This window comes from Zalophus californianus, chromosome 1 (assembly GCF_009762305.2).
Source record: "Zalophus californianus isolate mZalCal1 chromosome 1, mZalCal1.pri.v2, whole genome shotgun sequence".
Taxonomy (NCBI): domain Eukaryota; kingdom Metazoa; phylum Chordata; class Mammalia; order Carnivora; family Otariidae; genus Zalophus; species Zalophus californianus.
The window spans coordinates 148,511,446-148,527,349 of record NC_045595.1 but is presented as its reverse complement, the minus strand read 5'-3'; the positions used below and the strand labels follow the sequence as shown (position 1 = coordinate 148,527,349).

The following is a 15,904-nucleotide window of genomic DNA, read 5'->3' as shown; positions in this document are numbered from 1 at the left end:
CTGTCCTCCCCATCCAGTCTACACTGGATGCTTTCTAAGTCTGATGCACAGTGGTCCTTCACCATCTCTGGGGCACTTCCTGGTGTCTATCACCATTTGGGCTGCACACAGCCTCTTCTGGTGGTTTCTTAAGAATGAATGCATAGAAGTTTACAATTTTTAAACCTGGCATTTCTGAGTGTCAATATTCTAACTTTATACTCAACGTACAGTACATCTAGGGATGGAATTCTAAATGGAAATCCTTTTTTCCTTCAGCATTTTGGGGGCATTGTTTCATGGCATTTGAAGACAATGCTGCTGGGATCCGGCGTTGCTCCGGAGAGATATAATGCCGTGCTGCTTGTTCATCTCTCATGTGCTGCGTGTGCGTGTGCATGCGTGCATGTGTGTTGCTTTTACACTTTTAGAACCTTCCCTTTTTCTCTGACAGTCTAAAATGTCATGATGACTCACCTTCGTATGGTTGCCTTCTTTGTTCACTTATCAGACTGGATCTTTGGTTATAGGTCTTCTCATTATCGGTAACACGTCTTTAATTCTTAGGGATTTGTGTGTTTTGATAATTCTCTCTCCACTGTGTTTTTTTTTTTAATGTTCTTTTTATAGAACTCTTGTGAGTTGGATATTAGCCCAACTAGATGACCTTCTGCATTTCTTTTCTCACTTATTTTTCTCTTCCTTATTTTTGTTCTCTCCAGGAGCTTTTCTCATTTTATCTTCCAGTTTATTGAAGCTATTATTTTGGCTATCATTAACTTCAAAGACCTCTTTCTTTTTTGGCCTTTCAAAGCCGTTCTGAATAATATCCTCTTCTTGTTTAATGGAAGCAACATCTTATCTCTAAGGTGAGATAAAATTTCTTCAAAGTTTTCTGTTTACCATGGTCTCTATTTCTTCTTGGTTCCTTTTTTGATCCTTCTTGTCTCTTATTTTAGTAACAGAGGCTTCTTTTGAGCATCTGATGATCCTTCACTGATTTTTCACATGTGAAGCAATAAAAAGCTCCATGCACACAGGCGGGGACTTGTCAACTTGTGGGACCTCCCAGTACAGTGACTGGGTAAAAACCCTCAACTATCAGTATTGGTGGATCTTCTCTCTTGAGATGACCCATTTCCACAAAGAAGATGCTTGCTGCTTTGGTGGTGGTGATGGGGACACAGTAATTACATCTGTCTACCAGCATTTAGGGCTTAGAGTGAGGGGAGGCCATGAGGCTCTTATTAAGGATGCTCACTTGCCCTTAGCCCTCTCCCTCTTGACTACAGCCCCTCACCTCTGCCTTCAGTTGTGTGTTGCGTCCGGGAGTTGAGAGTCGGTCAGGTTCAGTTTCTCCACAGAGAACCCACGGTCTTTCAGGATGTGGGGGAGGAACAGCAGCCTGGTACATGGGGCACAGGAGGGGCCTGGGGCCTAACTGCTCCTTATTAGACTTTTAATCGACCCTCCAGTTTTCAGCTCCACTCTACAACCCAGGCCTTAAAAGTACCTGATGCCTCCAGTTCCTCTCCCCCAGCCATTTAGGAACTCTCTGGCCCAAGTTGGCTTCTTTTTCTTGCTGTCCCTTCCCCAGACCACAGGCACAGCACAACACAAGATGCTGAAACCCAAGCCAACCAATCATCTATTCATTTTCCATTGTCCACCAACCTGTGGACATCTCTCATCTGCTGGTGTTTATGTTGTCATAATTTTATAATTTTCATTTTATTTTTATAAAAACACATTTTAAGGATGGTCATTATTAAAAACAAACAAACAGAAAATAACAAGTGTTGGCAAGGAGAAACTGGAATTCCTATGCGCTGTTGGTGGGAATGCAAACCAGGGCAGCTACTGTGGAAAACAGTATGGAGGGTCCTCAAAAAAATTAAAAATAGAACTACCGTATAATCCAGCAATTCCACTTCTGGATATGAACCCCAAAGAACTGAAGACAAGGACTTGAACAGGTATTTGGACACCCATGTTCATAGCAGCATTATTCACAACAGACAAAAGGGCAAGCCAAGTGTCCATTAACAGATGAACGCATAAAACAAAATGTACAAAACAAAAACAAAATGGTACATACATAGAATGGAATAGTATTCAGCTTTAAAAAGGAAGGACATTCTGACACATGACACAGTGAATGAGTCCTGAAGACATCATGCTGAATGAAGTAAGCCAGGCACAAATGAACAAATACTGTTTGATTCCACTTTTTAGGAGGTACCGAGAGTAGTCAAATTCATGGAGACAGAAGACAGAATGGTGGTCACTGCGGGTAGGAGGTGGGGGTGTGCAGAATTATTGTTAATGGGTAGAGTTTCAGTTTCATTAAGGTAAGAAAAGTTTGGGAAAACAGGTGGTGGTGATGGTTGCACAACGGTGTGAATGCACTTAATGCCCTTGAACCGGACACTGAAGCATGGCCAACTTTATGCTACATATACTTTACAAGAAAAAAAAATGCGTTTTTTCCTGATTTATTTCTGAATTCTGTTTTGTTTCAAGTATCTGTAGGATTTTCCCTTTTCCAAACACTACATTGCCTATCACACAATGGCTTTATGTTAAGTATTAAAATCAAGAAATAAAAGTTTGAAAAAATACAATTCAGACCAAAGTCACTTCTCTATTTAAAAAATTTCCAGTGGCTTTTCATTGCACTAAGAATAAAATCCAATGGCCATGGCTCACAAGGCCCTGCGAGACCTGGTTCGTGCCTGTGTCTGCCCACTGCGCTCCTGCCACATCGGCTTTCTCTCCGGGCCAGGAAATAAGATGAACATAGCAGGTTGTCCACCCAGGAGTGGCTCCCAGTCGGCTGGATGACAGGGATGTGCAACCCACCAGAGCGTGCAGTCAGTGCCCCAAAAGAGTTTTGCATGGAGGACTGTGGGAGTGTGGTGGAGAGGGAGGAGCTCTGTGGCTGTGTTGCTGCCAGTTGAGCAGGAATCCCCGGCCACCTCCCAGGACAGCACTCTGCCCCAAAGGAGCTGGGCCCAGGGCCTGAGAGGGCTGGGTTCCTAAGAAGCAGCCATTCGAGCTTAGAAACAAGATGGCACCAACCTTCTGGCAGCCCCGCAGGGACCCCCATGCTTGGATGGGCTGGGAGAAGTGACTCCCGAGCGGAGTAGGATCTCAGGCTAGGGCAGGGCAAACGCAGGCTGGCAGAACTCTGGGGCCCCCTCTATTCTCTGAATCTCTCTACACAGACAGTTCCAGTTTAACCAGAGCAGCTCTCCTTAGCCACTTCTGCTTGATCTGTTCTGCAGTGACGTTCTTGCACAAGCCATTGTTCAGGGATTTTGGGCAGGGCCCCAGGGGACACAGGAAAGAGAGAAGAAACAATTGCCAAGATCCTCAAATGAGGTCCTCTTGTGAGCAAGCCCATGCATGTGGTGCTTCTCTGGGTGTTTGCTGGTGACGTGTTGGGGGCAGGGGAATACCAAAGGGGTTTGAGTCCTGGTTCAAAATACACATTTAAAGCACATTTAGACTTCCCAGTCCAAGCCACTGAAATTTCTTTTCTGAAGAAGCATCTGGAAAAAATGGAGGGAAAAGCTGCCCAGTTATTTAGTAAAAACAAAACTCAAGCTTTCCTACCCTTCCCCCCGCCCCCCGCCAATGTCCCTTTCAACTATATGATCCTCAGGGATCCATGGCGACTGGGGCCCAGCTGAGCTGGCACCAAGCATATTCATTCTCAGAGAAGGCCAGCCCCACAAATGGCAGCTATAGTCAACGACTAGAAGGCCAGGGTACCTCCTACTCCCCAGAGCCTGTGAACAGGGTCAGGGGAACCCGCTTTGGCCTGACCAATCCCTGGCTGGTGGAAGGGGATTCAAAACCAGTCTATTTGCCAGACTACTATAAGAGAAGCTCAAGGGCTTCCTGTGCTGGGAGCCCTGCAGCCCAAATAGGCCTTCTCCCCCCACCCCTGGAATGTCCCTAATTGAAGGAGGATGGTGAACAGGCCATCTATAGAAAGCCCGGGCATCTACTCTCCTTTTCTTGTCATAGAGAACTGGAAGAAATGAGAAAGGGGCCACCATTAGATAAAAGTTCTTGTTACTAAACCGGGTCAAGGAGTCTGTAGGCAGCACTTGCCCCCACCTCAGTGTAGGTAACTGCTCAGAGAATCCGGGTGCAGCCCGAGCAGCTGTTAAAGATGGGTGGGTGTGCGGGCCATACCAGCGTCATCCTACATAAGGCCTTGACTGAATGAAGCATGGCAGCTATAGTCACGTCCAGGCCTGAGGGGAAGGGGTAAGAATGGGTGGTGCCGGTCCTGTGGGGAGTGGTGGGCAGTGGCAAGGAGAAGCAATTTCTAGGGAAGAATGTACCAATGGGATGCTTTTGGGGGAAGCAGACTATTGAGAGCGGTCCTGGAGGCTCCTGAGAAATGGTCTGGTTCATACTTTCCGTTGTTTGTTTAAAAAGGTCATTTTCAGGTTGGGTCTGGGAAGGATCCATAAACTTGTCATGTCCCTAGAAAGTCCACTTTAGCCTAGAAAAGCTTAGCTCCTTCCTTCTACTGCCACCACTCACCTTCTCAGGGAGCCCCCCGACTCTGGGAATTCCTGCAACACGCCTGGCCCCTCCACCGACACCGGGGCCCACTGCAGCCTGAACGAGTCAGGGGTTCTTGCCCCAGAGGTGGAGGGGAGCCAGGCCAGTCTGCAGCCCAGAGAGAACGGGCATGCCTGGGGCCCAAGAGCTCCGGGCCCTCAGCAAGCTGCAGGACGCAAGCGAGAGAGCAGTGTTTATTCCAAAGCTGTTTTCTGTTTTAAGAGCCTCACAGCTGGGTCCAGGGCCAGGGTCCCATTTCCAAGGTGGGTAGTTTTTCCTTCCTCTTGCTGGACCAGGAGAAGTGGAAAAAACCAATGCTGCTTTGGCCCTCAGCTTCTTTTGAACTGATTCTGCTGCCCCTGGCAGGATCTGTCACCAGGGTGCAAGCCACAAACCAGGCCATGGCAGAGAGAATTCTCAGCTCTGACCGCCCAGCTGGGTCATCTGAGGAGAAGACCCATGGAGCAAAGGGAATCCTGGCCCGCATGACTCACCAAGGCCTGCTCTAAGGCAAAGACCCCTAACAGCAGTTAGGACTCAGGGCTCAGGCCACTGCTGCTCCTGACCCCTGGCCACAAGGGGGCCTACTCCTCTAAACATAGCTGCAGATTGATTACTTAGACCTGGAGCTCTAAGTAGGTAGTACTTATTTATAAAGCCCAGAAAATATCCCAAAGTCAGAGCTAAATGCCAACACTACCAATTCTCAGTTATCTCCCTGTTGCAAAAGGAGATAATTGTGGTTTTGCTTCTGTCTATAGAATGTGTCATACGCCAGCCTTATCCTCCTAGTTTTGTCCTTTCAGAAACGCTCACCATACACTGTTAGGTGAACAGGATAGATACCCTAGAAATGTGCACGGCTAGCGGAACCAAGCGAGGAGCAAATCCAAGATGCTCCATCCTTCCCCTCTCTGCCACTGCCCCAGGACCACTCACTCCCTCTGGAGAAAGCCTCTCCAACTATCCAGCCCCCCCTGAGCTCCCCCACTTCCCAACATCCTGCACTTACACTATTATCTAAAGTGACTACATTTTTAAAACCAGCAGACACTTATCCGATCGCAATACAGACCGTTTAAAATCAGGCCTGTCTCAGAAAATCTGGGGCAACTCATCACCATTACATCACCTTTCATATTTCTTTCTGCCCTACAGCAAGCATGGTGACCGTATTTTCCATAAAACCAGGACACATTATCTGACAGGAGATTTATGGGCAGCCTCCAGGTGCAAGAAGGAGCTGGTGTTCTAAAAGTTTCAACATCAAAATATTGGAACTCCAAGGATATTTGGATGACTCTACTGGAAAAAATGAGACTATTTTCAGTCAGAATGGCTCACAACAATCTGGGATGACAGCACCTATACCACTAACACGGGTTATGCTTCTGGTCATTCCAGGCACGTTTGGCACAACTCCCTGTGAGACTCGGAGTTACTCAAGAGGGGGAACTAGACATTACGCCTCTTTTGATGTTTTCTGCATGCCCAGCATGGCCACTAAATCCACTACTGAGTGGATGGTTGACCAATATCTCTTCTCTCCCAGCCCAAGGGTCATTTCAGAGACACCTTTCTTGGTTTCCCAAATAAGGTCATGCAGTTATGCTCTCATGGCACTCTTGTCTTCTTCCTTCGTGGTCTCATCAGTTTGGGATTCATTCTATGCCTGGTTGCTCTCGTCTGTCTCAGCACCAGCCTGTGTCTGCCTATGGAAAGAACTATAATGGTTTGGCTCACCAGTGAATCACCAGCTTGGCACCTTGCTTGGTACACAGCAGGTGATCAATAGGTATTTTTAAATTAATGACACAGTCTCTCTGGGAGGTCCCAGGACCCCATATATCTCCTTTGCATTGACATTCTTACTAATGACTTGAATGAAGACAACAAGTCTGCTAAAGAGAAGTGAAGTTGGCATCAATGCCGTGGGGCATAACGTGTTAGCTCACAGAATCAACATTCTAAAGGAACAAAGGCCCAAATAAAAAGACATGAAAAGAGAACAAGTCATGTGAAAGTTCTAAATCCTCAACTGGACAAAATCAGAGGTGGGGGCAGCTCACGTGTAAAGGGAGCTGGGCAAGAGTCTCCTATCGAAACATTATTCACTCTCAAGCCGAATTATCACAGCAGTGTCCAAATGAGGAGAAGGCCATCCCATTCGGCCTGACCACCACTGACACAATGCTTCCACGTACAGACGCCACACATTAACAGGATGTTGATGAAGGGGCTCATGGATCTGCGAGGTGATCACTGCCCAGCTGGCACCCTGCAGATGCTCAACAGATATTTATTGAAGGAACATGAAGATTAATTGATGGAAGTAGGTATACTTAGCCTGAAATAAAACACACCAAAAGAAGGGCATATCTGTCTTTAATACAACGAGAGCTCTTGTATAAAAGACTGTGTTGTGTAGCTTCAGAAGTCAGAACAGGGATATATGGGTCCAACAACCAGGGAGGCAGATTTAGGCTCATACAAGGAGGGATAACAATGCCTGCATAAGGAAAGGGACCAAGTGTAACATGGCAGATCCCCATCCACAGAAGCGTCCATAAGGAGCCCAGAGAACCTTCTGGCTGGGATGTTTTCAAGGGGTACCTTCCAACCCAAATCCTAGTTTTCTAAGAATTTAATAGAACTGAATGCATTAAAGTGAGAGAAAACATGAAAGAAATATTCCATTTACACTATAAATAACCTTTGTGCTACAAATACAGAGTGTGGAATGATGAGTTTTTTGAAGGGTTTCGTAAATTTACTCACAAAACTGTCTGGATCTAGTGTGTTTTCAGGAGGTATTTTCTTCAACCTTTCCAGTTTCTTCACTAAATTTTTCACATTTTCAATTTCTTCTTTAGTCAATTTTGGCAGCTCCTATTTTCTTAGAAAAAATCTGTTTCTTTCAAGATTTTCAAATGTATTATCAAAGTTAAACATGAAAATCTCATTTTTGTCAACTCCAGATGAGTGGTTAGAGTCTCATTTCTAAATTTTATGTTTTTCTTTGGTTGGCCTGGTTGAGTTTGCCTATTTCCAAGACTAGTCCTTAAATGTATTAATTAAGATCATTTTCCTATTTCATAATGAACTTATTTCTGCTCATATAAATATCTTGCTTCTGCTTTCCTTTGGTTTGTTCTATCCTTTGATTTTGTGAACAGAAAACTTGGTTCATTAATTTCTAGTATTTTTTTTTAAAGATTTTATTTATTTATTTGACAGAGAGAGACACAGTGAGAGAGGGAACACAAGCAGGAGGAGTGGGAGAGGGAGAAGCGAAGCAGGCTTCCCGCAGAGCAGGGAGCCCGACGTGGGGCTCGATCCCAAGACCCTGGGGTCATGACCTGAGCCGAAGGCAGACGCTTAATGACTGAGCCACCCAGGCGCCCCTAATTTCTAGTATTTTTTGTTCAATAATAAAAGCATTAAAGGCTACACATGTATCTCTGATATTGGCTTTAGCCTGTTATAAACTAACCACTCAAAAAGTAAGATTGTTTTCATATCCAGTAGCTATTATCAGTTAGAAAAAGTATATACACATACACACTTCATCCAGGAATAAACTTAGGAAGTGCAAAGTTCCCATGTAATGAAAGTTTCAAAACTTTCAAAACAACATATCAGAAGTTTTGAATAAATAATGAAAACTACTCTGTCCTTGGATTAAAAGTAATCAGTGGTATTATACTATTAGATATGGAGATGTTAAAAAGCCTCAGTAACTGAAACCATTTGGTTCTGATACAAGAATATATATATATTGGTTAATAAAGCAGTCCAGAAAATCCTAAAATAAATTATATACATGAGACTTTAGTATATGATAAAAGTGACTGCAGATGAATGGGGAAAATGTATTATTAAGTATGGATCATTTGGGGGAAAAAAATCATAGTTAGGATCCCTACCTCACACTATACACAGAAACATCCATTTTGATTAAAATATTACAAGGAAAAAAAAGCTAAAAGAAAAACAGATATAATCTTAGAGATTCCAAGCTTGACACCAATGGCAGAAACTATAAATATATGTAAACTCATAAATGTAGAACTTTGTACAAAAGTAAAATTATGACCAAAATTAAAAGGTAATCAAACTAAAAATATCTAAATTATATACAGAATATAAAGGTGGAGATTCTTAATAGGTAAAATGTCTACATAACTAAATAAAAAGAACACATAAAGGAATAAGCAAAGGATATAAACAAGAAGTTCATGAGGCAGCCAAATATACAAAAAATGTTTAAAAGTGACAACCAAATGTAAAATAAAATGTGATATTTTTCATTAAACTGTGTTAATAAAGTGATTACTAGCATTTATGAGAGTAGGGGAAAATAAATTTTTTTTTTTTTTAGATTTTATTTATTTGAGAGAGAGAGAAAAAAAAAAAACAACACAAGCAGGGAGGAGGGGCACAGGGAGGGAGAAGCAGACCTCTGCTGAACAGGGAGACTGACCACGGGGCTCAGTCCCAGGACCCTGGGATCATGATCTGAGCCAAAGGCAGACACTTAACCAACCCAGAAAAATTAAATTCTTAAATGTTGATGTGAGGGTAACAATCTGAGCTTCATTTTTCTTACCTATAAAATTAGCATAGTAATGCTGATCTTAATATGGCTATCTTAACAATTTGGAAATAGCTATCAAAAGACTTAAAAAGATTCACTAAGTCTAATATCTGCCTTAGGAATTATCAAAGATGCCCATGATGATGGATGTAAGTTTAAGTTTTTTAAAAGATTAAATACTAGAAATCCAAAGCCAAATACAGTCTATTTAAAATACTTAAAACAATAAGATACCATACTAAACATTATTAAAAATTATAATCTTGAGGCATGTAAGAAAATGCTCATTAAATAAGTAAAAAGGGAGCTTATAAACCATGTTTTTTTAGTATTATGTGATATTTAATAACCATATGCTTTCTTCCTGTTTTAAAAGAAAAAATTAGAAGGAAATCTACAAAAATGTAAAAGCTGTTATCTCTAGTGGTGGGATTGTTTGCATTTCTGTGTTTTCTGTATTTCCAATTTTTATTTTTACAATGAATATATTTTACTTTCTTGGAAAGCACCAAGACAGTCAAAAAACTTAGTGAGTTTCAAATTATGCAAATTTGCTAGGAGCACATTTTCACAAAAGTAAATAAATAGAAGGACTCGCTGTGCCTAGAAGTCCCCTCAGAAAGGAAGACTGAGAGAATGGCATGCCATACTTGGAGAAAATTCAGCTGAAATCGGCATGGCTGGTGACCAACTGGAATAAGACCAAATGGGCTGTGGCTGTAGGAGAGCAGGCAGTGTGCTCCATGGAAGGCCCTTCACAGCAGAGGGGGTGAGGCTTCCACATGGGTGCTTTGAACGGTGTCTTCATTCCCTAGCTGGAGCCCAGCAGGACGGCTGAGAGGACTTCAAAGGACAACGAAGTCCATCTGCCAATTGCCCACCCGGCAGCCCACGCCTCTGCCCAGAGAACCCCGCAATAGTTAACTCATCCTGCAAGGACTCGAGACAGTGGTTAATTCTAAGCCCTGAAAGAAATACTGACGGGCAGTCCTGGCCAAATCCCCTCTGGTTTAGCTGGTTTCAACCTTTGAGCTGGAGTCTGCAGCTGGGCAGAACCACCGCCCATCCCCAGCTGAGGCTGCCAGGGCCCTTGGCAGAGTCCTGGGGCTGAGCTCTGTCCACAGAGCGAGACAGCTCTGGGGCATGGAAAAGCAAGGGGAGGCTGGGCGCCAACCTCCTCCCAGCTGTTTTCAATAAGGCTCCACTTCTGAGGTTGCTGGCAGACCTCTGGAAAGATCTGAACCAACCTCACATAATGTTTTCCATCAAGCCCACAATGAAGTGATATTCTCTTAACTCATGAACTGCACAGGAAACCTTTTTCCTGTCACTTCTCAGCTCCTCTCCTAAGCAACCTACGAGCAGGTCAGGCTGGGGTTACAACACTTCTGTGGGGTCACTGGAGACCACAGCAGAGGCCTTCCAAGGCAGTTACCACTCTTGCTCCTGCTACACAGGATAAAGGGGATGGACACTTGGCCTCACTTGTGCACATCACTACATTCGATCCCCCCAATAGCCCTGGAAGGTCAGCATTACTATGCTAAGTTTACAGGTAAGAAAAGTGAAAGTCAAAGCAGGCTAATAATTTATTAGTACAAGATCCCTGGGTGCCTGGGTGGCTCAGATGGTTAAGCATCTGCCTTCGGCTCAGGTCATGATCCCAGGGTCCTGGGATGGAGCTCCACATCGGGCTCCCTGCTCCTTGGGAGCCTGCTTCTCCCTCTGCCTCTCTCTCTCTCTCTCTCTCCCTCTGTCTCTCATGAATAAATAAATAAAATCTTTAAAAAAAAAAAAGGTCCCCAAATTCATGCTTTTTCCACTATAGCCTTTCAGGGAGCAACAGGATCACAGGCAAGAAAGTTCCAGATCTCAAAAGCTACTCCAATACCACCTAGTCTTTTGACAAGGTTTTTCACCAGTGCCCCCCACCCCCCGCAGGGAATATTCTTAAGAGCATAATTAGACACCACATCTTATTTCGTGGTTGAATAAATTAATGACTTCTAGAACACCTTAAGATGGATCCCACCTTCTCCGTGAGGTCTGGGGAATGCTTCTTGCCTATAGCGTTTGTCACATATTTTATAGTATATCGTACTCTGACCAAAGAGCATAGGGTTTTGTTCACTAACTGTTTGCTCATTCACTCACTTGACAAAGGCTTACGGAGCAACCTTCCCGGGTAGTGTGCCAGACGTTTGTAGGAGATACAGAGACAATGAAGGACTAGTCTCCACTCAGGGAGTGCCTCCTTTTACAGGGGGAATAGAGAAGACAAAGTCAACATAGCAAGTCTTGCACAGCAAATGAAAACTACATGAAAGTTACATGTGTGCACACAGCATCACCTCAGTCAGCCTGCGTCAAAGCGAAGAACAAGAATTCAGTCTTTAGTGTTTCATGTCCCACAGGCCCTAGTCCATATCTGCTGCACACCTATGTCAGAGTCAGCACAGTAGACATGGCCCCGACCTTAGGAAGCACCCTGTCTGATGTGCGGGGGGCAGTGTTCACCCCTCAGGGCTCCTTGTCTGGGACCCAGTGAAGACATAGTGACAAATATACTCTGAATAAGGAGATGATTCAAATGGAAAAACTAAAATGAATGAATATGTAGGTCGAGATGTGATGTGTGGAGAAAAAAGAGAAAAAGAAGAACAAATTGTAACTCAGGATTTGACCCTGTGTGGTTGGAGGGAACTCTGAGCTTGAAACTACAACAGATATATCCCATCCCTCTCTAGTCAGTGTCTGACCCCAGCACCAGGAGGTTAAGCCAGAGGACAGAGGAACACTGGGGCCCAGTGAAGGAGTCTGCCTCAGAGAGCAGTTGGGCAGGTATAGGAAGAACCAGACTGTGAGCTGAGGCGGGAAGATGCTGGTGGGAGGGCATGCCATGCAGACAAATGGCATATGCGTGTCACAGATCAAGAAGCAGGTGGGCCATGAAAATGGGTGCTCTGTCTCATCCCTCGCTGACTGCAGTGTAAGCCAAAGACTAGCCTTTTGAAAGTACTTGAACTTAAAAACGCCCAAAGCCTTTATTCCACTATTTCCCCTACTATAAACTAAGCAAACCCAAGAAAATAATATTAAATATGGAACTGAAGGCTTCATATATAAAGATGTTCATCAGAATTTAATTTATAAAAGGAAATATTAAATATCATCTAAATCACCACCAGTGGAGGAATGACTCAGTACATGGTATATATCAAATTTAATGGAATATTAACCATCAAAATTATGTTAACAGTGATTTGAAAGATGATATATTGGGTGAAAAAAGCAAGATACAAAACAGTATGAATGATTTTAATTATGACTACAAGTTATTAAGCACTTATTTATATGACATATGAAGCAAATATACTTTATTTAGACAATGCCACAATATGGATGGTGGTACCCCTATTTTATAGCTAGGACAGTGACTTTGAAAGTAACTAGGCAAATTACCCAAGGTCACAGCTAGTAAAGGATGGGCCTGAATTCAAGTCTGACCCCTGCCCCTATAAATCCTACAGTTACTCCGACATTGACAACAAAAGAAATCCCCAGCTTAGCAAAAAGCACAAGAACTATCAAACAAAATCATAATAGTGACTGTAGAGCAAGGTAGAACCATATGTAGTCTTAACCCTTTTTCTACTTTTGCTTTTCTAAGTTTTCCTAAATAGCATATTGTATTTTTACTTAAAAACATTCTTAGAGCAAGACTTTCAGAGTGGTGTTATGGCAGACCAGTGATTCTGATCATACTACTAGTATAATTCCTATCATTTTACTAGGCAACTACTATGTGCTGGCACACTTCTGCTATGGGGCTGACCCTCCCTCCCAGTCATGCTGTAAAGTAGGACTTACTTTTCCCAGCTCATCTATGAAGCTTAGAGAACTTAGTAGAAGCAATTCAAAGGCAGGTCTCCTGGCTGCAAAGTCTGTCTTCTTTCTACTCCTCCCACAGCCCCACTGCACAGAGGTCTGCGCAGAGGTTCTTGGTGCTGGGCCTTGATGTCTTATGACCATTGGAGCCCTGGCAAGCTCATGTTTACAAGCACAGGGCTGGCCACTGCTCCCTGATGAAGTCAAGGTGAAAGAGGCCTCCCAGAGGCACCGATGCATCTTTGGCCACAGCTGGAGTCCTGTCTACTTTTCCCCGCTTCTACCCCTGAAACCTGGGACAGGTCATGCCTCTCACCCGGCTGGGGGCTCTGAGAGGTCCAGGGAACACGAGCGAATGTAGAACAGAGAGATCTCAGGGCCACAAAGGAGATGACGTGAAGAAAAACAGGTGAAGGCCTGAGCCAGTTTGGGAAAAGCCAGTTTGAGCTCTGGGAAGGAGAGGATCACAGGGCAGAGGACCATGACAGAGCCTCTACTCTTCTGTCCAAGTAGCATCTTTCGCCACCTTCAAAATCTAGATTGCTCCCCTTATTTACACACAAATAAATGTGTACATATCCATAGGTACACACCATCTGGAGAGTTCCTACTACTTATGTCCTGTGATGGCGTCTCCAGAGCAACTGGTTTACTTTTTAAGGACAAAATGGTCCTTGCCCCTGATCATGATTTTTAGGAAGGTTGTAGTCAAATTGGTAGCCCATCTTTAGCAACTACACAAACTGTACAGCACTCATTTCTGTGTGTAATTCTTACCCAGTATTTTCCCTTTGCTTTTTTCTGATCCCTCACCCCTATCCCAGTAGAGGATTTTAACCATTACAAAACTTAATCTTGTGTGGGGGTACTATCACCCCAGGTGGGTGAATTTGGGGTTGGGGAGGAGGGGCAAAAATCTTTTTACGTATGAAGCATATGCTTATATGCTCTCTGCTTATGTACTAAATGTGTGTGTATATATATATATATATATATATGGCTTATATATATAAGCCAATACAGAGTAGATCTCTGAGAACCACTGATCTATATGAGTCAACCATGTGCTTGAGCAGCCCATCAATGAAGAGAGCACTTTCTTGATCATCAGATACATCTTCCTAGAAGATTCTACCTCCTCTTGCACTGCTCCGGCCATTCCCACGTGCTCCCCAATGTGCAGCGAAACGTGCATCCATGACCTTTGCTTCCAATAGTCTCCCTTTGGTGGCTTAAAAAGAGTAACCTGTAGAGGATGTGGATGTATTCAGATGCAGATTTCCTGGTCTTACCCCAGTGGGTTCAGAAGGACCCCTTGTAAGAAACAACCCTACACAGCATCTCCTCAAATGACTCCGGCACCTATGTGTCCAGATTTCACCCCACACTTGAAATAGGCACACCCTGGCTGCTGAAACTGAAGAGGTAGAGGTGGGCGGTGGCTCATCTGATTTTATTATAAAAGAGCTTTGCCCCAGGTGAGTCATCAGTCATGTGCCAGAGCTCCTTACACTTGTGTGGGGCTGACCTGCACGAGGTCGTTATACTCACTACTCCCAGAAACCAGTGTCTCTGCTCTCCTTCCTAGACTTAACCTTGGCAGGTCACCCTGCCCTCTGGTATTCTGTGCGGTGGCATCTGTCCCTGAGCAGCCTGGCTGTGGGGACTGCAGCCCAGGGAGCCAGTCCCCACGGCCTCAACTTTCCCTCGCTGCTCACAGATGATGCAAGCCCTGCATGACAGGCTGTGGAAAGTATGTTCAGGTGCTTGGCTCCTCTCAGCCTAATGCCTTTTAAATCAGGATTCAGATTTGACTTGCTTTTCCTTGCTTTCCTGGCTCCAACCCCTCCAGCCTCATTTTTTACTCCCCTGTCAGGCATCCCAGGGTTTGGGGCTGGGTGAGCCAAGTCCTTCACACTTTGCAGGCAACCCTACCTCCCAAGCCTGTGCCTGCCATCTCAAACACAGCATTTGATAGCCACCCCACCCTCCCCACTCCCCCACCCCCTGCTCCCACCGCCTCTGGCCTGCCCTACACCCTGCTAGAATCTTCTGAGAGGGAGGGACCTGCATCTCTCAGGAGTTGCTCAGGGACTCAGTATGCCAGCAGATGAGAGAACACGAGGGGCCGGTTTCCTCCCCACCACCACTCAGACAGCTCCGTTGGGACACAGGTGTCCATTCCTTGTCACTGTGGCCCCCCCCTTCCATCCACAGTGCTCTTGAGCAGCTGCAGGAGACAGAGATCCAACGTGAAGGAGCCCTCAGGTGTGACATGTAACATGAGAACTCACTTCCCACCATCCGAGACAGCAGGCCAGTGTTCAAGGGCACATGGGGTGGGTGTGGAGGGGTGCATTTGCAGCCTTGGCTATGTGAGAATGTGAATCCCTTGAATGTAGGGATAGTCTCTTGGTCCTCTCTGTCATATTTTCATCCCAGGTGTACCAGACATCCTACCTGTAACTCACGTTTGCTCAACTGAATTAACCAGCCATTGGAGTCGGCCTTCCTGAGTGTCACTTCATGTAGCACCGGGCACACTCATGAAAACCCTAGGTCCCTACCATAAAACCTCATTTAAATTTTATTTTTACAACAGGAAGAGGCATGAGAGTCATCTGGTCTAACCTCCTCATTCATAGATGAGAAAATGAAAGCCCAGGGGCCAGACAGCGTTAGAAGCAAAGACCCAGCGCCTGACCGCCAGCCCCAGCCCTCCTACTGTCACACTGGTCCTAAGAGACATCAGCTCCCTATGACAACCAGCAAATTGCCAAATGAAGATGTTTACAAAGGATGGTATCTGAGCATCACCAGGCTGATTGCAGAGGCCTTGTGTATTTAAATCTATCC

The 15,904-nt window shown here is 44.7% G+C and overlaps 1 protein-coding gene and 1 long non-coding RNA gene across 6 annotated transcripts in view; one reads left to right on the top strand and one right to left on the bottom strand.

Moving 5' to 3' along the window:
* The window catches only part of MYLK (myosin light chain kinase), a 173,349-nt gene that overhangs the window by 137,238 nt on the left and 20,207 nt on the right, over window positions 1-15,904 (bottom strand). The gene's annotated exons all lie outside the window — the stretch shown is intronic.
* Window positions 1-15,904, top strand: part of LOC113916857 — a 39,566-nt gene that overhangs the window by 20,070 nt on the left and 3,592 nt on the right. The window contains exon 5 of one of the 2 annotated variants that reach the window (XR_003518056.2): window positions 5,722-6,128. The exons of the other annotated variant lie outside the window; for it this stretch is intronic. This is a non-coding gene — a long non-coding RNA (uncharacterized LOC113916857). Of the gene's footprint in view, window positions 1-5,721; window positions 6,129-15,904 lie in introns of those variants that run through there. 2 annotated transcript variants of the gene reach the window in all.